The sequence below is a fragment of the Sorex araneus genome, chromosome 5 (genome assembly GCF_027595985.1).
Source record: "Sorex araneus isolate mSorAra2 chromosome 5, mSorAra2.pri, whole genome shotgun sequence".
NCBI lineage: Eukaryota > Metazoa > Chordata > Mammalia > Eulipotyphla > Soricidae > Sorex > Sorex araneus.
Window position 1 is genome coordinate 155,003,266 of NC_073306.1, and position 22,841 is coordinate 155,026,106.

General features: G+C 39.6%; 1 pseudogene; it reads left to right on the forward strand.

Annotated features, from left to right (window-relative positions):
* The first annotated feature begins 5,335 nt into the window (after window positions 1–5,335).
* LOC129405025 (uncharacterized) lies at window positions 5,336–22,634 on the forward strand (annotated as a pseudogene).
* The last annotated feature ends 207 nt before the right edge of the window (window positions 22,635–22,841 follow it).

Below are 22,841 nucleotides of genomic sequence, written 5' to 3' on the forward strand. Positions count from 1 at the left end.
GTGCCTGAGCCAGGAGTGACCCCTGTGAATTGCCAGGTGTGACCCAAAAAGCAAAAAAAAAAAACAAAAAAAAGAGAGAGTTCCATGAAGTATAAGTTTCTGAGTTGCAGAGTAAACTCACCTCAGTTTACAAGGAATAAGAAGCACGTAAGGAAATAGGCACATTAGACATTTATAATGTACTTCTGGTGTACTTATTTATTAAATTAAATTAAATTTTTAATTATTTTATTTAATTTTCATATAAAGCAGCATGCTAAAAACATACCCCAAAATTTTCATTATCATTTTAATAATATGAACATTTGTAAAAATACAAAATCACATTTAGAAAATCAATTAACCCCCTTTTATTAATACCTATTTATATGAACTTGCAAATATTTCAAATGACATTTTATATTTTCTAAAAATCTGAGAAAAATCTTTCACATAAAACAACATCATGTACCATGACTTTGTCTCCTCTGTGTATACAGCAAGATTTGAAGAAGAAAACTTTAAAATATTTTTCTTTATGTGGTGGAAAACCTACTGGTATTTTCTTCTTTCCTTTTATTTGTGTTTTTGTTTTATTTGAAATAAGAATTATTATACATTCTATAAAAATGTTATGATTATAGGAATAATCCTGATTTTTTAAATTTTATTTTATTTGGATGCATAATCACCTACCCCCGCACCAGGATTTCTTCACTGAGGACCCTTGCAGGGGGGCGGGTTGAGTTTCCCTCCCCGCCCCAAAGCAGAGTCCTGGCAGCTGAAAACCTCTGGCAGCCACAGTCATGCTCAAGGCCACTCTCCACACATGAGCCTCAGGCATGAAGGAACCAACAGAGGAACCCAGGCATGCAGGACCAGGGGCTGAGATCTTCAAGCCTGCTCGGATTGGAACTGGGTCTCTCCAACCAGACCCCCCATTTTCCAATAGCTTGGCAGCCACACCCACAAACTGCTCCCAAAACCATGTAAGCCCATCAATGGCAAGATCCAGAGACTACATAAAGCAAAGCTCCTGGAAGCGCACAGCCACTTCATGGCCTTCGATCTCTTATTATAGTCTAGCCCACTGATGTGCCTAAAGCAGCACACATGTGTTTGGTTTTAACATACTTGCTTGTATTCTCTGATATACATTCTCAATCCCTCTCAGAGAGCCCGGCAAGCTGCCAAGAGTATCCTACCTGCATGAAAGAGCCTGGAAAGCTCCCTGTGGCATATTCCATATGCCAAATACTGTAACAATAACAGGTCTCATTCCCCTGATCCTGAAAGGGCCTCCAATCGTTGGGAAGGACAAGTAAGGAGAGGCTGCTAAAATCTCAGGGCTGAGACGAATAAAGATGTTACTGGTGCCCATATTAAGGAAATCGATGAACAACGGAATGACAGTGATACAGTGATTTATTTTATTTATTTATAAATCCTGACTTTTCATTATGTGACTTAAAATTATTTTTAAAAATCATTTAAACATCATTTGCTTTATAAATAATTTCATAATATTCTGAATAATTTTTGTTATTGTTGGTTGATGTCTTCTAGCCAAATAGATTATGATGTCGTGTCATGATTTCTAGAAGCTCAAAAGGAAGGTATTAAGAAAACAGCCAGCAAATATGGGACTTTCTGAGTTATTGAATGTTTTATCATGGCCTCACTTCAATCTTACACACCTCCTTAGTAGCCACTGGAAGTCTCTACTAGCTCATTGAACTCTTAAAAATGTTGTCTTTAAAGTACCACTTGTTACTAGGAAGCATAAGAATGGACAATTGGGGTAAAAACATGCTCACATTCATAGTTAATATTCTCATCAGCTCATAACTTCTTGTTCTATTGTAATTGGTTTGACTTAAAACTCTCATGTGAGAATTAGTTATATCCAACCAAGTTTGCCTGATTTCAAATTCCATTAATTTGTTTTTCTGACATGGGACCAATTATGGCTCTTTCTCCCTTTAAATTACATTTCCTTGTCTTTATAGAGATCTAGAAAGATGTTCTCCAAGGAACACTAAGCCATCTATGAGGTAAAGTAGTAAAAGTGCTTTATGTAATAATTTTATGATAAATCACATCATCTTTACTGTCTTTTAATGTGATTAAAATGATGAACTATCCATGACATTTTAAAAATAAATTTGCTTTGTTATTTAATTTTCTAAGTGGGAACAGCTTGAGGTTAGGGAAATGTTATTTAGGGACACATTTCCTCTTTAAAATTTTTATATTTCTTTCTTTTCCTCTCTGCATTTCTCCCTACCACCTACCTTCATGTCATTATATAAACATACATTCTCATTCTTGTTCTTGAAAATTTCCTTTGACTCCAATGAACTTGATCTCACCATATTCTGTCCTTCTCACTTTCTTTCTGTGTGTATATTTATGGACACAGTTGCACACTCACCTTCACATATGGCAAATTAGAACAGCAGAGACAGAAATGACACTTGTCTTCTTAGTCTTTTTTTTTTCCTTAGGCTATTGCAAAGAATGTTCTAGGACCGCAGAGAGGGTCTACTAGGTAAGGTGCTTGCTCTGCATGCAGCTGGCTTGGTTCAATTCCTGGAACCCCATATAGTCTCCTGAGCACCTCCAGGAGTGAACCTTGAACACTGCCAGAAATAAAACAGGCTACCCCAAATCCATCAAAATGTGGTTATATAAACTTACTGGAGTTTTCAGTGAAAAAAGCAACATTGTACTGTTTGTTTTCAACCTCCCCTCAGTGACCTGGGCTCAGTTTCTATATGAATATTCAGCATCTGGTAATTTACTGGACATTTATAATCATGGGTGCCATCACTCATCCTTCAAAATCATAACTCACAGGTGGATGCAGTCAGCTGAATTTTAACCAGGCTTGAGGTAACTAAGCATCCCATGGTTTGAAATCCTCTCGGATAAATGCCCTGTTGACTCCATCATCTTAGGATCACTAAGATAGACTACTGCTTACTGGCCTGTCTTGGTCAAAATTTATTTTCCCAAATGGTGACCACAATCAGTGATTTATTAATTAGAGAAAACAGTCCTTCTCAGTAAATTTCTATGGGAAACTGATGAGGAGTTGTAGTTCATTTGTTTTACTAAAACATGCAGAAAATTTAGAACAAATCTAATTAGAGGTTTTTGCTTCCACAGATTGCCAAGAAAGAAACAAACAAAGCAAAGAGACAATAAAGAAAACAAATGGGCAAGAATCATTTGACTCCTTTGGCATTTTAACCAGGAAAACAATCAAAAAAGCAAAAGAACATTTTAGCTTCATATTACACGTTTTGTGGATTCCCTTTTACAACCATCCTTGGAAAATCCAGCTGTATAATGAGTTTGGTTTTTTTTTTAAGAGAGTCTGGTTCTTTTTAGTTGAATTCTAGTCATTAATATTCCTCCAGTAAGAACAGATGGTTCAAAATTTACATATCCACTCACTCCTCTAAAAGTAGAATGTAGGTTCCATGAAGGCAAAATTTTCCCCTTCTCATCTTGTTCACTTCTACATTCCAAAGACTTTCAACATACTGTAAACACGTAGCAACTATTTATAGATGAGTTCTTGAGCTCAAACTCTGTTTGTACAAATTGTTATTTTCTTTTGTCTTTCCACTATCCACAGAGTTGGACCCATGAACATTTAGTCAGAGTGATAATGAAAATCCTAAAACTCAAAGAAGAGTTGGCCTTGGTTTGATACTTTTGTTACCAGTTTTAAATTTTAGATAATTTTATCTTTGAAAATGAATCTTGCAAACAAGTTTCTATGAGATAACATGTGTCAGGGGGAAAAAAGGATATCTGTGAAACTGAGCATCTATAATTATTTTATACTTAATATAGTGCTACAGGGCACAAGGAGCAAAAATTCTCATTGATTTGTGACATATGGAAGTTCATTAAAATTTAACTTAGCTGTTTCAGTTTCAACTTTGGGTTTTTTTTTTGGAGGGGGCAGATGTAGGGTGTAGGGAGCATATTCAGCAGTGCTCAGGGATTACTGCTTGTTGGAATATTTCCCCTTTTCCAGCTGCCTTCTGGAGTTTTGTCACAGAAACCTTTTGTCACAGAAACCTAGCTGATCTTTGACCCCGCAGATCTAAGGTGCTAGCCAGGCTTGATTTGACATTGTAGATTCCAGGCTGCAGCCCAGCCTGGCCTTTGGGATGTAAATCCGAGTGCTTTCAGCCCAAAGTAAGCTTCGGTTTTGTTTTTGTATCTTCTTTGGGGGGGGGGGGGGGGCTCAATGTTCTTCCTGTAAGATCTTTTGGTGCTTTTGGTGACGTCAATGTATTGCGCCCTTTGGAAGGGCCATGATCAATAAAAGGGGTTCCGGGAGAAGGTGGTGGGGTGGAAAGTGTATAGCGGGCGGAAAGGTGTAGAGAGGACGGAGAGTGTATAGAGGGAAGACTGGAATAAACTGCAAGTGAGACCAACCATCATGGCTCCGTTCCTTCCTTTGCCTGCCACATCTTCGCCATCAACCTCCCCGGGGTGGGGGAAGTGGCCGGAGGCTACCGAACTCGGGTGGCGGGAGAGACAGCTGCTGCCCTAGGCCCTGTGCCTGGCTTGGTGCGGTGAGGCGTCCCTTCCCTCGCCCGCGCCTTTTCTTTTTATTTTTATACAACTGCTGACTTTATGCTCAGGGATAACTCCTGGTGAGGTATGGGGACCATGTGTGGTTCTGTAGTTTGAGCCTGGGTCCGACCCTTTCAAGGCATGGTCCCTATCAGTGTACTACTGTTCCAACCCTACAGAGTAAGTTATAAAACAAATGTGTCACTTCTGTGACTAAGAGTGGCTGGCCCTGGTAACTCAGAAAGGCCATGTTTTCTGTTAAATTAGATCTGTTCTCTGTCAAAAAGAAGACAATGGTGTTGCAATAAAGGAAAATTCCAAGCAATGCTATAAGATCCTTTTTTATTGACACTACATCCCCACATGTGTCCATTTAGTATCACAGAAGGAATAGAAGATTGGAGTAACTTATATTCATTTCTTAAATATTTTTCCCATTTTTTCAGTAACCTGAAGATTAGGCAGTGGTTGTAGAATGTGACTGTTCCAAAGAGTGTGATAAAAACAGTTATTTTTGTGTCTGCTATTATAGTAAGGACAATATATACTGTATGCATGAGTCACCGGGTGTCTGACTTTGGTGATTCTACATGTTGATTTTTCTTTTTTGTTAGGAAGCAGGCTTTATTGATCTGGATGGGAGATGGAGGGAGTGGAATGCTGGAATGGGGGTAGTTCCAAAGCTCTCAGGGAAATAGAACCCGCCATTTGTCCAGAAGCCCACGATTTGTGATGTATTTGATCCCAATTTGGGATGAGCCGTTTCTCAAGTGCCGTGTCTTCAAACTCACCTGCATCACACTTGGCAGAGTCACACTTCCTGGACATAGGGATCAACCAGGAAACGTCAACAGGGCCTCGATCATATGCTCCTTGTTCCGAAGTTGGTGTGGATGAATGTGATTACTTGGCCAATGTAGGCCCTGGCCCTGGGGCTCTGGAGCTTTCCAAAGCCTGAGCCTAGCCCGCGGACCCATACCTGTTTGGAGCTGAGATTTGGCCCAGTGTGAAAGCAGACAGAATGTCCATGGCAAAGGACTTGCTCCAAGATCCCTTACTACATACAGCCCATACCAGCCACAGGAGTCTGCTTGTGCTTGCCAACATGGCACATGGGTCCCCAAGGGCTAGATATTCTCTCAAGTTTCAAATTGGCATTCTCTAAGGAAAAGAGAAGTAGGACATGCCAAGCATATATTTCAAATTGTTCAATTGAATTTTAAACTGCTAACAATGATATTCAATAGCAAATTTAAAAGCGCAATTATTGAGACACTGAAAGAAAGATTTTTTTTGGGGGGTCACACCCCACGATGCACAGGAGTTAGTCTTGGCTCTGCACTCAGGAATTATTCCTGGTGGTGCTGGAGGACCATATGGGATGCTGGGAATTGGGAATCAAACCTGGGTCGGCCACGTGCAAGGCAAACGCCCTACCCACTGTGCTATCACTCCAACCCCAGGAAAGATAATGTTATATGCCAATCCTCAACAACAACAAAAAAACATTTCCAGCTATTTTATTTTCTGCACAAAGTAGCCTGCATTATTATGTTTTACACTATAAGGCTGTTGTCTATCCTCTCTAAGTTCTACAATGCAACTCCCTAAGCATGCTTACCCTCTCCCTACTTCTTTATTTGTACATATGTAATTTCATATGTCTGTAAGCTGCCTGGGGAAACGCCTAGTTTTAATGGCTAACAGATTTAGGATTGCATCCTAACTGCTATTTTTAGAGTTACCCTTTACCTACTCTTTGCTTTTACTTCCTGTGAGTGGAGACTTACTCATCATCTTCTTCTCTGGGTTGTTCCAGAATAAAATAAGATATTTTATGAGAAGATAAAATAAGAGGTCTGTGTGAAAACCGCTGTTGTAATGGTCTCTGAGCCAGGTAATCAGGCAGTATGATAGACTAAGTCGTTCAGTCTTATCAGTAGGTAATGTTGGTGTCCATTCACTAAGAAATGAGAATGACAAGCCTTGCCCCAAGGAATTCCAATTTTTCAAAAGTGCTTAAAGCATTGTGTATGTCCATCCATTTCCACTGCAATGGAAAGTTTAAAAGACTGTGGACACCAATGTCTGGCACCAATGTGAATCAGTTGGAACTCTCTAGCACTGCTGCTGAAAACATAAAATTGTATAACCACATTGGAAAACTACTAGACAGTTCCTTTCAAATGTTCTGAAATGAATTCATGAGAAAGAAACCAAAGCAAATGTTCCCATAATGACCTGTGAACACCAGTCATAGGAGCTTTATTTATGGCAGTCAACAAGGTGACAACCCATTTCAGACAGAGAAATTGTGATTCAATATATTTTTTAAAAATAGAAGGATGAACTACTGATAATAAAATTTTAAAATCATGCTAACATACCAAACAAAGACACAATATTTCAATGTTCTGGGATTGGACACTATCAATACAAAATTATAGAAGGTGACAACTATATTATAGTGATAGCTAGAGTCACCAGAGATTGGAGTGGAGAATGAGGGGGTTGCAAAAAGTGGGAGGAAATTTTTAGGGGAGTTAATAGGTATTGTTCTCATAAGTGTCATGGTGGTGGTTTAGGACACAATTATCTGTCAAAATGGAACTAACTGTACACATTTGGAGTTTCTTCTATGTAAGTCAGATTTTTATAAAAGTCTCCAGAATTCCATAGTTCTGAAATTATGAATTCCATAATAATGAAAACATGAAAACAAACAATTGAAAGAAAAAGCTGAAAAATTGTAAAAAACTAAAGCACACCGACGGGCTTGTGCACTTGCGGGCTCTCTGGGCGGCTCTGTCTCACCGCCCGCATTCGGTGCTCTGGAACTGCTGTGTGTGCTGTCGGTCAAGGGTAGGTGAAGGAAGGAAGAAGGCCAAACTGGTTGCTCGATCAGTTTATTTCATTCTCTGCTTCTCTCCTGGCTCTGGATCTCTCTCTGGATCTGTGGATCTGGCCCCCCAACCTACTCTTACAGCCTAGTTAAATCTCCCCAGCATGAGGGGGTTGGGATGTACACATAGGTGTGGTCACCATCAATAGGGTTGAGGTTCCTTTCCCTTAGGGGATGCTTCTCCTAGGAATTAATTCTCTTTCAGCAGGAGGATCCACCCAAGGGTGGAGTCCCATGAATGTGTTTCTCCTCTCCTCAGCCAGCAAACATATAAGAATTCATAATATTAATCATTTTGTATGGACACAATAAGAAATGCATTAAAGCTTATAGAATTGCTCTCCAGGGGCCATCTCTATCTCAGACTACAGTGCTCAGGTCAGATCAGTCTTTCCTATCCTTAGCAGGGTCCTAGTCTCATCATTACTTTTGGATCATGACAGCATTTGTCTATGATCAAGTTCTTAACTTATAGTTAAGAATTAGGCACTTTGACCAGGCCCATCTTGATGCCAGAGTAGCACATAACACACTGCTTGCCCTGGATCCGTCCCGTCCCTCGTCGGGATCCTGCTTTTGGAGTGCTAGGAACTGAGGGCAACTGAGGCTTAAGTGGAGAAAGCAGATGCCCGGGAGGGAATAATATCCGAAGCCAATTAAGTCCCAAGTTACAAAAACATAATATTGTCTTCTTGTGTCTATACAAAACAGACATAGCTTTAAAGTAAATTATTCAAAAGGCATGAAGAGGGGAGAAAGGCAGTGTTATAATATTCAGTGTCCTAGGAAGGTCTGACTTTACAAATTAGCAGAGTCAGATTAAGGGAAAGTGGATTAACTGTTTTGGGGGAAGAGAGCATAGAGAAGTGATTACAAGCTAAACAAAGGGTTGGGAGTGACTCGGGAACACCTTGATGGGTGTGACTGGGGTAAGCCTAAACTCCGGGAAAAACCAGGATGAGCTCCTTGAGGCAAGGGGGGGAAAAGACAAAGTAATGTCATCCTACAAAAAATTATCGAATTTATGAAGTAGCCCAACATCATGGGACCAACTGACAGAAGAATCAAGAATAACTTCCATCCAACCTTCATGTATCCTTGGAATATATATCAAAGTTATGCCCTTGGCCAGACACATGCTAATTTACAATCTCTACAAAGTCGCTGTGAGTATGGACCCCCTTTCACATGCTTCACATCCCACTTCATCTAAAGCACCTTTATGTGGAAAGCGAATTAATTTTCTAGAATTTATTTAGACAAACCATTTTCACTTCTTCCAAAGAATATTTACTGACCCTGCACCTCATTCTGAGTTCCTGCCACACAGATTTTTCTCTACTTATAACCGCTATATGAACTGATAGAAGATATCCTGCATCTGAATTTTGGCCCAATTGTGAGTCATCTTTCATAGATCCCAATGCAAAAATATAGTGATAACAATATATTCTAATAATAATATTTGCTGGAGGTTGTAGAAATATTAAAACACAATAGGAACTTGGGAAAGATTCTGCAAATGAGAAAACAAATCCAATAAATATTTATTTGTTTCCCTCATTGTCATTGCCAGCATTAGCATTTTGAAATTCATCTGTTCATGCCTTTCACATCTTTCTAAGGATTCATAATGCTCCAGGAGTGTGTCTTACTCATATTGTGCCCATATTCTGCCCAAAAGTGCTATGTAAGTGTCCAATGAATCAGAGAGTGAGTGAATCAGAACCTGAGCACCTATTCACGTTTCCTAGTTACTTGAGAGTGACTAATAGGAACTCAGGTGCACTGACCTTCACAAGTGCCAAGGAAATATTTTTCTTCTTTTCCACCAAAGCAGTCAAGCTTAACCTTCACTTGTTTGGCTCCCTGCCAAGAAGAAGGCTCCAAAGAGTAGTTTGTGCAATTTATGAAGGAATAGTAAAAAGTAAGACCCCACAGAGATCCCATGGGCTCTGGATAACCTTCCTGGGGCAATGAAAAGCCTGGCAGATGCTCAGTCATCCTTCCGGGTACATCACACCCATCACAGGTGCAAACACAGGAGAGACGGAGAGCAGTCTTCATGGATTTCACTTTAGTGCTTGCTGGAGCACAGAGTGATTGATCTCCAGGAAGCAAGAGAGGCCTCATGCCATGTCATCATCACAGAGCTGTGAATCAGTTAGGCAAGTGATGGCTCTTTAGGGCAATGTCATGAGTGATACGGGCAGAAGCAGTGGCACCAGGGAAGTTTTCTTCATTCCACTCAGTGTATCTCTGAAGGATGTTTAGCATTCAGTATTCCTCTGCTAAGACATGTGTGCCTCAGGAAACCTGATTTCTTCATGACTTTATACATCGGTGATTGGGGAAAAAAATCAGATGGTTGTTGTGAAGCATGCAGAAGTATCTTGTTGATGAAAAAACTTAGCCCCCACTTGTTCAGAAAAGTGTGGAAATCGTGGTGTGTAAGCCTAGTGTTTCCCGTAATTTTTATTTAATTGAAGAAAGCAAAATTTAATGAGTTTCCAGATATCTACTTTTACAGATTCATTTAAAGAGGCTTCTGTGAGCCTGGAGAGGCAGTACAGAGGAGAGGCTCTTGCCTTGCAAACAGCTCAGCCTACTTCAATCCCCAGCAGCTGATCTGGTCTCCTGAGTCCCTCTGGAATAAAATTGAGTTCAGAGCTGCAGGAATAAGCCCCTGGAAGAGCCAGGCATGTCCCGACCCCTTCAAATGAAGACTCTTGTGTGAGGTCATCCACTTTTCATCTTCTCTTTTGTTTCAGTACTTTGTGGAATGTCCACCTTTCAGAACAGTTAGAACGTTGGAAATTCCAAATGAGCTAAAGGGAAGGACCACAAGAAGCAGTTTTGGCTGAGTGGGTGGAGGGGAAATATTTGAGAAGAGATTCTGGAAGGAGGACAGTTAAAGCTAAGCTTGGGGAGAGAGTGAATGGTAAAGGAGCTTCTAAAGCACATTGTTTGGTGGGATGATATATTTATGGATATTAAGAAAAAAAGTTGAGTCCCTGAAAATTAGAAAAAGTAGAACATTTGAGTCCCTGAAATATTATTACTTTTTATAATTCTGCCTTGGCCTGGTTATTAACCCAGGTTATTAAGGGTTCCTAACCTGGCTTGGGCTGAACTATAACTCACAAGTATCAACATATTCATGTTATAAACGAAGGCATTACATTTAGTGATGAAGTAAGAACATGATAGGTGTAAGAGAGAAGTATAGATGTGATTATATATGAACATCAGCATCAATGTCAATACTAGTAGAGCTTAAGTTGAGATCTAGATAGTGTGAGAGAGGTTTGAAAGCAAATTATACTCTTTACACGAGGGCTTTTGTTAGCAAACATCAAGTAAATATGATTGCATATCAATAAATCTTTTAACTAAGGTTTTCTTCAGTGAAGATCAGTTATCTGTCTAAACTAACACATTTAACAGATTGTTTTAAGATGTGTGGAGAAGAAAAATAATGTATTTTGTTCTATTATCTAAAAGCTGATTACTTAAAAGAACAAAGAAAATGGATTTACTGGTTTACATAACTCATGAGTCCACACATAGTCAAGATACAGCTATAACTGATTATGTAGTCACATTATATTAGAATTATCTGTTGGCCTTAATTTCTCAATTCCGCTTCTTTTTTTCTTATGTGCCATCATCTTCTTCTATCCCTGCCATTTGGAAACAAGAGTGCTAGTCCCTCCCTCACCGCTCCCCTCCCAAAATATTATTCAGACTACCAAGAGAAAGCGCTAAGGCAGAAAGAGCGCCCGTCTCCTTGAAGGGCAACAGAATTGCTAAACTTGCCTTTGATGGGCCCAATCTGGCAAGCTCTAGGAGGGAAGGGACCATTGTACTAGCTAATCTGGGGATTCTACTCATGGTTTAGCTTCATTGAGACTACCTACATGTTTGCCAGGGAATTAGACTAGTTGGAATCAGGACAGGGATAAGTAAGAGAAGGGGGAAAAGACACCTACAAACTGTAATTGCAATTTAATCCAGAACTGTTGAGAAAATGTGGGCAACACTGGAAAGGCACCAAAGGTGCCTGTGCCAGGGTTAGCTCCAGACTCTCATCGCTACTTTTAGGCCCAAGGAGGCAGAAGTTCAGAACCCAAAGAGAGACGTGTAATGAAAGGGCTTCCTGCCAAGCACGGTGTCCTTTAATAGAGGGCTGTAACCAATTCATGGTGAGCTGACAAGACAGGGAGCATTGGAACATCTCTCGGCTCAGTCCCTTGCATTTGTTGTGAGGGTCTTGGCTGCCTTCCAAACTTTTTGCAAGCCAGAGGGCAAGGAGGTTGAGTGTTGGTTTCTTTTTATTTATTGTGTATAAAGTTAAACAAGATAATCTCCCAGAGAGAAACACTTCTGAGCAGTGCACAAACCTCCAAACTTTTTCCTACAAAGCACCCACTTACAAACACACATGTACCTACCCATGTGTATTTATGTTCTATGCTAACTGACACATCTATACCATCTTAATGCAAAATCACATACAGGAACATATGTTGGGTACAATTTACAAAATAGGCTCTTATAGTATATAATATTCTATAGGTTTTTAGTAATATCATAAATTTTAATTATCCTTGCGATTCCATATATTTGCATTTTAATAACTATTGCATTAGGCATAACATCTACATAATCTCATCAAAGCTTATTAGTTGGTTTTCTTTCGGGGACATTTTTGCTTTCTTCCCAGTTTCTGGTATTTTGCAGATTCTTCCAATATATTTCTTTGAATTCACAAGGGAATAGAGCCATTGTGATATATATTATTATGACACTACTTTTTTCTAATTATACTCTAACACTCAGCTTGGAATACTTAAATGTAAGATAGTGCAATCCATCCATCTTTAAATAACCTAAACGGTAGCCATCTATATTCATTTCTTTGGGTTGCTGTAACAAATTGCACACACTTCAGGATTTAAACAAATTCTCCACAGTTCTGAATATCAGAGTTTGAAATCAAAATGTAAATAATAGGCTAGTTTCTTCCAGAAGACTGAGGGAGATATCTGATGGCACTGCCCCTCCCAGCTTCTGGGGACTCTGGGCAGTAGGTGGCAATTTCCTGACTTGTGGGTGGATCCCTCCAATCTCTGTTAACATTGTTTTAACTATTCCATGTCATTTTATCTTTTCTAGTTTAATAAGAATGCCTTATAACGACACCTTATTATATTTGTTGTGGCCCCTAAACTAAAGTGCTCTCATCTTAAGATAATGCAAAATCCTAATTTTATTTTTATGTTTAATTTTTATTTATCTATATATATTTAAAATTGAATCACCATGAGATACAGTCACAAAGCTTTTATGATTGAACTTCAGTCATAATTATCGAACACCCATCCCTCCACCAGTGTAAGTTTCCTACGAACAGTGTCCCCAAATATCCCTCCTTTATGGCAGGCACTTTCCTTTATACTCTCTCCCTACTTTGGGGCATTATAGTTTACAGTACAGATACTGAGATTTAATACAAGTGTCTGTATTTAAATCATTGCCACATAGCCCAGTACTCTTTAAAATGTAACATATTTTGTACAATTTTATATAATGCATTGCTGTTGATTATAGATACAATGGGTAGATATCTGTAGCCTATTCATCTGGCTTAATTAAAACTTTATGACCATTAATTAATAATATAGATAACAGCATAATATTACTTAATAAGTGATAAGTATAAGATGTTGCCAATCACAAGTGTCATTACCAAGTATCATTAACTTCTTTCAGTATTTCCACCAGAGAGAAGTCATATTCTTTATAACTGGTTGAAAAATTGAAGCTCAGAACAGACGGCAAATTGAGCATGATTTTCCAGATAATAATTATCAGTTTCAGAACTGGAACCAGGATTTGTCTCTAACATCTAAGGGCATCTGGCTGAGTATAAGACTATGGTATTCAGTTGGAAGTCTGCCTTATGACTTGGGGGAGAAGGCAGCTAGAATAGAGAAGGGATTACTAAGTCAATGATGGTGAGAGGAATTGTTCAGGATAGGAGATATGTGCTGAAAGTAGATAAACATGATAGACTCTCAGTATCTTTATTGCAAACCGTAATACCCAAAAGTAGAGAGAGAGTAAGAGGGAGATTGCCATGGAAGCAAGAGAGGGGTGTAGTAGGGCAGGGGGGCTGGGAGGGGGAGGATACTGGTGATATTGGTGGTGGAAAATGTATACTGGTGGAGGGGTGGGTGTTTGCTCATTGTATGACTGAAATTCAAACATGAATGTTTTGTAACTGTAGTTCACGGTGATTAATTTTTTAAAAAATAGACTATGGTATTATCTCTTGTTCAACTAGGAGTTCTGAAAATATGTCACATAATTGTGGGGTGGTGTTGACAGTAAGTTCCTATTTTATTCTGAGTTTACTGAAATCTATCCATATGCTTACTACGTTTGTCGTTGATGTCAAGCATCAATACTTTATCAATTTTAAATGACATTTTGTTTTATTCCTAAGCTTTTATATTATAAAACAAAGGAAATCAAACAATAAACAAACAAAATCACTGCCTGGACTGGCTCCTGATCATCAACAGTGATGTCCCCCAAAGTAAAATAGAAACAAATGTAGGCTACTATTAATTTATATGTATAGGGACTTATATTACTTATTAAAACTCCAGAGTAGGTTGAGTAATTTCCTAAAGTTTGCCATTTGACCTCACCGGCCGACCCTCACTACCTCCACTACCCAGCCACCGCCATGCTCCAGGCGGCTCTCTGGACACTTGCGCTGAACCTCACACACAAGTGAAGCCCCACAAAACCCAGTAAGCAGAACTTTGCGACCTTGGACTACAGGCTCAATGAGACCCGGAAACAAGATCCTCTGTCTGCCTCCTCCAATCCCCGGCACCTTAGAAAGGGGGTCAAACCCAGACACCCCACCCTACCCAAGCCAGATAAATACCTCGCCAGCCGACCCGCACTACCTCCACTACCAGCCACCACCACGCTCCAGGCCTCTCTCTGGACCAAAGGCCAAGGCCACAAAACACACCATAAGACACTTAATACCCATTTTCCATAATTTCTGCACCATATTTGATAGGATTTAAATATGGTGTGAACCATGGGAACACCTCTAAGGATGATTGGAGGCTGCTCTAAAAGCCTACATTCCTCCCGGAGAGCCTGGCAAGCTACCGAGAGTACCCCGCCCGCACAGCAGAGCCTGGCAAGCTACCCATGGCACATTCGATATGCCAAAAACAGTAACAACAATGGGCCTCATTCACCTGACACCGAGAGAACTCCCTATACAGCAGCGTTAAGAAAGATGAGCAAGAACAGGCTGAAAAAATCTCAGGGATGAACTAGGCTGCCAAAACGAAGAAAGACTAAAATGACTGTCTGTACTTTAAACGCACGTATGCTGGCATCAGAAGCATCCATCAGTACCTGAGGGTGCAAGCGCAGAAGATCAAGTATGACATCATTGGTCTGACCAGAACAAGAAGACATCAATCACATCACGCCATTTTGGACACTGGAGAAGAATTGTTCCTTGGAACATGCGACAACAGAGGCATCAGTGGTGTTGATTTCCTTGTCAACACAAACTTGGCCATGAGCATTGATTCATTCGAATGCCTAACAATCCGAATTGGATGATTATGCTTGAAACAATGTGGCTCACTGCCGGCAGTTTCTATCTTTGTCGTCTACACACCAACATCCAACTATAATGAAGAAGAAATTGAGAAGTTCTACAAGAAACTGGAGAGGTTCTATAAAGACCGCACCTTCTACAAGATCATTGTTGGTGATTTTAATGCCAAGATAGGACCATGAAGGTCGCCCAAAGAACTCCACATTGGGACCCATGGCCTAGAATGAAACGATCAGAATGACAGACAGTTCATCATGTGAACCAAGACTATCCATGGTAACACAGTTTCAGAAGGCCGAGCCTTAACATTGGACATGGGAGTCTCCCGGTGGACAGTTCCACAATGAAATTCACCACATCATAGTCAATCAAAGGTTTTGCCTGACTGATGTCCCTGTTATTCCAAAATTCCGAAGGGGATCGGACCACCATCTCCTTCGTGCAAAATTCTACTTCACAGAGCGGGGAGAAAGGTCTACAAAGTTTAAGTTTAAGAAGAGAACTCCCAGAATAACCACCAACTCTTTGGCACAATTGCGGCAACATAGGAAGATGCCATCCTTGACAACACCGACAAGGAATATGATTGAGTGGTTCAGCACCTCCATGACTGTGCCAAGAATGCCGAGAGTGAGAAAACTACAAAGAAACGCCTGTCTTTGGAAACTTTCGAGTTCATTTGTCAACGTGGATTGGCAGGAGTCTCAGGCAACCACAAGCTAAAGTCGAGCTCACAAAGCTGTGCAGAGAAGCAATAAAGGAAGACCTCAAAGAGAGAAGAGCAGCAGTGTTGGCCGATTTGGCAGAAGCCGGGAAAATATTCGCAACGTTCGCCTGTCCTTCACCAACTACAAGACCAAGATGACTGCCCTCCGACATCCTGATAGATCTATCACATCTTCCAGAAATGCAATGGAGAGGATAATTCACAACTTCTACTCAGATCTCTTTGACAGCCACATCCACCTGCCCATGTACCAAATTCCGCAGGATGGATATGTAGTTCCCAACGTCCTCCCTTCCAAAATCCGACACACCATTTTGTCATTAAAGATGCTTACAGCATCCGGTCCGGACAAGGTCAGACCTGAACACCTGAAGAATCTGCCACCAGTACTCATCAATACACTGGCTCGACTCTTCACACACTACCTGTCTGAATTCAAGGATCCATCCCAGTGGAAAAACAGCAGGACCATTGTGTTGTACAAGAAGGGAGACATCCACGACATCGGCAACTATCGCCCAATCTGCCTGTTGTCTGTTGTCTACAAGTTGCTCACTCATGTCATCCTTGAATAGAATAGGCAGAACACTAGATGAAGGACAACCTTTCGAGCAAGCCGGGATCCGAAGGGGGATTCAGCACGATAGACCATATCCACACAGTGACCAAACTCATTATGGTTTTTTGAGAGTTCAATATGCCGCTCTGTCTAACATTTAACTTAAAGAAGGCCTTAGATTCTGTTGAGACTGAATCGGTCATCAAAGCCCTAGCCAAACAGGACATTGAAACTCAGTATATCAAAATCTTTCGTGAGCTGTATTGAGGATTCACCACCAGGATCTCACCATTCTACAAGGAAGTGATCATTGATGTAAGGAGAGGGGTGCGGCAGGGTGATACCATTTCACCAAAACTCGTCAGTGGCACCCTCTAGAACATCATGTGACGACTGGAATGGGAAGGAATGGGAGTGAAGATAGACGGTCGGCAATTACACCACCTCTGCTTCGCTGATGACATCGTTCTCATAACGCCAAACATTAGTCAAGTGGCACAAATGCTGGCCGACTTTGACCGAAAGTGTGAAAGGTCAGAATGCAGCTGAACCTCAACAAGATGATGATCATGAAAAACAAACTAGTCCCTGACACTCCATTTGCTCTCAGTAGAACGAATATCTCCGAATGCAGCAGCTATGTGTACCTGGGCCGAGAACTCAACATGAGGAATGACTTGGCACCAGAACTGTGCAGGAGGAAGAGAGCAGTGTGGAACACCTTCCAGAGCGTTGAAGAAGTGGTTAAGAGGACAAAGGACCTCCAACTCAGGGCACATCTTTTCGATTCCACCTTTCTTCCTGCACTAACGTATGCTTCAGAGACCTGGGCCCTGTGCAAACAGGATGAGAACGCTATTCTGGTATCCCAAAGAGGAATTGAAAGAGCTATGCTAGGAACTTCACGTTTCACTCAAGTAAGAAAAGGAATTCAGAGTTCCAACCTCTGTCGAAAGTCAAGAATCAGGGACGCTGTCTCATTTGCCAAGACATCAAAAATCAGATGGGCCAGACATGTAATGCAATTCAGAGATGACCACTGTATTAGAGCTGTTACTGACTGGATTCCACGGGATGTCAAAAAACCATGTGGCCGCCCACCAACGAGATGGTCAGGCTTCTTCGTCAAAACCCTGAATGAACTATTTGAGACTCTTCCTGTCCCGGGAGTGAGCAGATATCATTGGGCTACTCTAGCACGTGACAGGGGCAAATGGAGACGTTTTTGGCACCTGCTCTAGCAAATCGAAGATTAATGGGAAGACAAGTGATACAAGTGATAACATTTGACATTCCTGGAAATCTCTATTGCCACCAAGCATGTATTACTCTTTTATTCTTAAGTTTTAAATGGTAACTTTATAATATTTTGATATTAGTTACTTTGGAATGGAGCAGATATTAGGTTCATTAGGAATGGAGTTGTTACTAATGCCCACTCAAGAAAATCGATGAGAAAGGGGACGACAGTGATACAGTAGTTAGGTTTCTTTAGTTTAGTAAGATGATCATAATGACACAAGAAACATATTTTCTAAATCCCCAAGATTTGACAAATATAAAACTGTAAATTTATATTAATATTTATAGTTTTTTTAAATATTGGTAGGCCCTAAGAAACTTGATAACTTTTTATAACAATTCATTGTTTTTAGCTTTCTAACTCTTTGATATGATTTCAGAAATGCACGAAATTCTAAAACAAACTTTTTTTAGGTTATTTATATTTCATTTTCATGAACCCATAATAAATTCCTTTCACTGCTTACTTAATTGAATTTTTATCTCTGCTTATTCTCTTTATAGACTTTAATCTGCTAAATACCTTTGTTATTGTAGTTATTGCAATGGCCACTTGTAATTCCTTTTTGTTTGTTAATTTTTTTTTTACTTTGTTTCAGGACCATAACCCTAGGTTCTTCAAGCTTTCTCCAGGCTTCTTGCTTAGGGGTCACCCTTGGAGGTATTGAGAGATCAAATGTGTTGTATAGTTGAACCCACATCAGCCACATGCAAGGAAAGCATCTTACTCCTGTTTAGCTTATGCCTGTACCATCCTTTCTCCTGTACTATCTACTCAGGCATTTGTGGTTCTCTAATTTTTGTCCTGCAAATATTTTTTTCTCATACAAAATTAGAATTATAGCTTTTATTTTACCAAATTTTGTTAGAATTTATTTTCTTTAGTATTTTCTGTTCACAAAAGTTATTGAATTATTCTATTTCTTTATGATTTTTAAATTTTCTGGTTTGCTATTAGCTCATTTCTTTTTATCCTTTCTTATTTATTTACAAAAATAATTAATGGATTTAATTTTTCTTCAGAATACAATTTTAGATACATTCCACATGCTTTTAGATTATTATTTAATTAAGCAATTTATTTATTGCTAATCTCTAGGTGACTTGAAATTAGGCATCTATTTCATATATATTTTTATTAAAATTTATTTTTATTGCAAACCATTTAAAATTCAGCTCTTGGGCCACTCTGGTGGTTTTGGGGGGTCTCTAGAGTTAAGCCCTATGATACTACAGGAGAATATGTGGTGCCAGAAATCAACTGGGGCCCAAACATGCCAAGCATGCATTTCAGCCATTCACTCAATCTTTCCAGCCTTGCATTCCTTTAGATTTTACTTCTGGACCTTTAGGAGGGGTGGAAAGTACACTCTGAGTTTTCTACAGCTTAATATGTATTGACTTATTTTACAGCCAGTTCCATGCTATTGCTTATAGAATCACTTATTTTTATTTGGGTATGGTATTGATTCTTAGTTCCAAGGGGAAAATAGGTTTTTGGTGGGAGGTTCCCAAATGGTCCTCAAGAGGTCCAAGGCACGCCCAGTGGTGCTTGGTTAACCTGGCTGGACGGTCCATGTGATTGTCTGAGGATGTTGCCATGCTCACGCTCTGCCTGCAGTGTTGGGGGACATAGGATTCCACCTTGCCACGCCCAGGAGACCATGTGGTGCCAGGAATCCTACTGCATGCTTCTGCGTGTAAGCCATGTGCCTTTACCATGGTAGCCTCACTCCAGCTTCCAAAATACACGCATGTATAAAGTAGTAGTTCTATGTGTGACAGTAGCCTGGTCACTGTTGTATTCTAAACTTGTATGTCCATAGTTTTCAAATCTACCGAATTTGTTCAATTCTGGCTCTTACTGTGAGTTTTTCTTTGTTTTGGTTTTGATAGCAAGTATCAAGTATTTTGACCTTATGTGAAACTTTTATATAAGTATTAAATAAAATAGTTATTTATTTCTGTGTGTACATTTTCCTAACATCTAAACTTATGGATAGTGTATGTGCTTATAAATCAAATGATACATATTTTTCTTAGTTACAATTCTGATTCTTTATTGTATAATTTAATTTTAAGCAAATCAAGGAGCATACAGAGTCTATGTATATTTTATATTGAGAACTATTTTATGATCTTTGAATTTTAATTGTTTTTATATTTTTTGATGCAGGTTGACTTTAGATTGGCCTTGCAACTACTCACTATAGCACAGCAGGTAGGGCATTTGCCTTGCAGGTGGTCGACCAGGGTTCAATTCCCCCGTCCCTCTTGGAGAACCCCAAAAGCTACCGAGAATATCCCGTCTGCATGGCAGAGCCTGGCAAGTATCCGTGTCACATTTGATATGCCAAAAACAGTAACAACAAGTCTCACAACAGAGATTTTACTGGTGCCTGCTCAAGCAAATCGATGAACAATGAGATGATAGTTCTACAGTGTTATATTTTTTATACATTTGGCAAGCTTGCCTCAATAGATTGCTTAAGACCTATAAGTAATAGAAAGGAATATATGATTCCTTATAACATTTCTTGTACCATCATAATCTGACTTTATGTAGGACAGAAACAGAATTTATGTGTTTTCCTTGTTCTGTGAGAGGGGGCAAATTTGAGGTTCTCACACATATATGGCAAATACCTTATCACTGAGTTATGTTTCTGGCTCAGTATAATATGTGGATTTCTCCCTATAAAGACCAATTTACATATAGTCATTCTGAACAACAACAAAAATACACAGAATTATACAATTTATAAAAAAACGATGTCTACACAGAGAGAATGTCTTCATGGTTTTTAATCTTCCCTTTTAGCTTTATTTCCTGGCAAGTCCTTCAGAGAAATTTTATTTTCTTTAACTTTGTCAAGATCAGATCGGGATAGTGAAACAGAATGGTAAGAGCGGGAAAGAAAAACTTGCCAATACAGCAGGAAACTGAAACTACTCAGGACTGAGAGTGATCCTTGGCAGTATGTCTTACAACTCTCTGATTTTCCTGATGTGGAAGTTTAAGTTTCTAAGAGGTTAGACAGCTTGCCTGAAGTTAGACTGTTTCTGTGAGATTATTAAGCTTATAATCAAGAATTCGTTTTTGTGATAGATAAACCTGGCAAAGAAAATAGTTTTGCAGTCTTCACTATTTTCCAGCGTGGAGAGATCCTGATATCAAATCTCCACCTCTGTGTTTATTAGTAGTGAAAACTTGGTAAACGCACTTTTCTTCCAAGTCTCAATTTCCTTTTAAATGGGTTTAGTTATTTAAAAATGACCTATTATCAAACATAGGCATTGATTGTTCTAGAAACACATTAGGCTCTATGAATCAATGTCTAGCATTGCATCTAGCAACTAATTACCCCCCAAATAATGTTTCTTGCTCCGCTCCTTGATTAAATGGATGAAAGAGGTTGTTTATAGGTCAGATTAATTATAAAAATGATGAAAAAAATCAAAATCAATGTTTTTATCTCTCTGTTGAAGTACTCTAGATGTAAGAGTGGAAGTCTTCTAAACATATAATACAATATTGAAAAGTGGATGGGAAAGAATGTAATAAGCATGAGAAAGTTAGAGGGCTCTAGTCTGCTTCTTAACTAATTTCTAGGAAATGGTCTGTTTATCTTCCTAAGGCACATAAGTGAACATGACTTTTCATTTTTCATACCCCTCTGAAAAACCTAGTGGTACCAGCGGGAACCATCAAAAGGAATTAAATTGTTATGTTTCCCAGGATTAGAAAAGTTGGAGGCAAATGTATATAAAAAGGCCTATTTCATATAACCCTGCCATAGCATTATTTTCAAACAATCACTTAAAGTCTCATTAGAATGGCCTGGGAATAGATTTTGCTCATTCTAACATAGCCTGAACCTAACCCTTAGGTTAGGAGCTCATTGATTTTTAGCTTCTATAGCTCTGCAGAACACATCTGGATTCTTAATTAATAATGTGCTATCTTGGAGACCAATTCGCTATTGTTTGAACATGCTTGATTGAAAGCCCAGACATAATGCCCATAAAATGTTTGAGGGGTGGGAAGTAATTGAAGAAAAGATTATAAATTACTCTTGGCTTTTGGATTCCCTCAAGAACTGGAAGCAAAAACCAATTATTTATCTTTGCAGATGGCATTACTCTCTCTCCCACCCCCATACAATCTAATCAATGTTGATGAATCACTCCAGCCTGGTTCTCCCATTGGTGAGAGAAGTTAAAAAGACATCCCCTTTCTCCAGCCACTGAGTCTGTACTCCCACATTTAAGAAATAATAAAAAATAGTGTTTCTCAGCTTGCACTTGAAGACGTTAGGCAAAACAGTTCAATGCCTGTAATTAGTGACCTCGTTTTTGCTTAAGTCTCCCTGACGAGTGAGAATTGATTTTCTGAACGCTCCAGTTTGCATTCAATTGTGGAGAAGAGAATCAACAGTGGGCATTTTAAAATGCATCCGGAAAGTTCAGGCGTGCTTAGAAGCCGTGGCACTATGCGTGCATGCAGTCATCATGGAAGGTTTGGCAGTAAGCTCTGGATATTCCTTCTGTGGCCTAGATGTCATTTTGAGGCTGTTTGTTTTTTCTATCACGGGAACCCAAGTGACACTGGTAAGGATTCAAATCCCCTGCAAGGACTTCATTTCCAGCCTAGATAGGGTGGAAATTAGAATGACACGTTTAAGGTAGTTCAGCAAAGCAGAATCTTCTTTTCTGATTCTTTATAGCAGCCCAGCTCTACCTTAAATTAATGATTTTGCCCTCTTTATTTCTCTAACACCTCTAGCCAGTGGGAATCCAGAAGCCAAGTGTTAGTCGAAGATTCCCTCTGAGAAACTCTGTTACACCAGAGGAGACAATGAAAGTTTTCTGGACTGTGTTTCCTCATGTTCATTAAAATGCAGTAGCTGAAGCCTCCTACACTGGGAAGAGCCCTCCCAGACTGCCCACACATGCCTCTGCTCAGGCTGTTCATTTCCCCTGCAGTGAACAGGACCTTTCTCTGCTTCTCATGGGGCATGGAGGGATGGTTGGGTTCCATCCTCCACAAGGTAGAGGATGAGTGCCATCTCTTACCACCCCGTCATCTGCCTACTTAAAGACC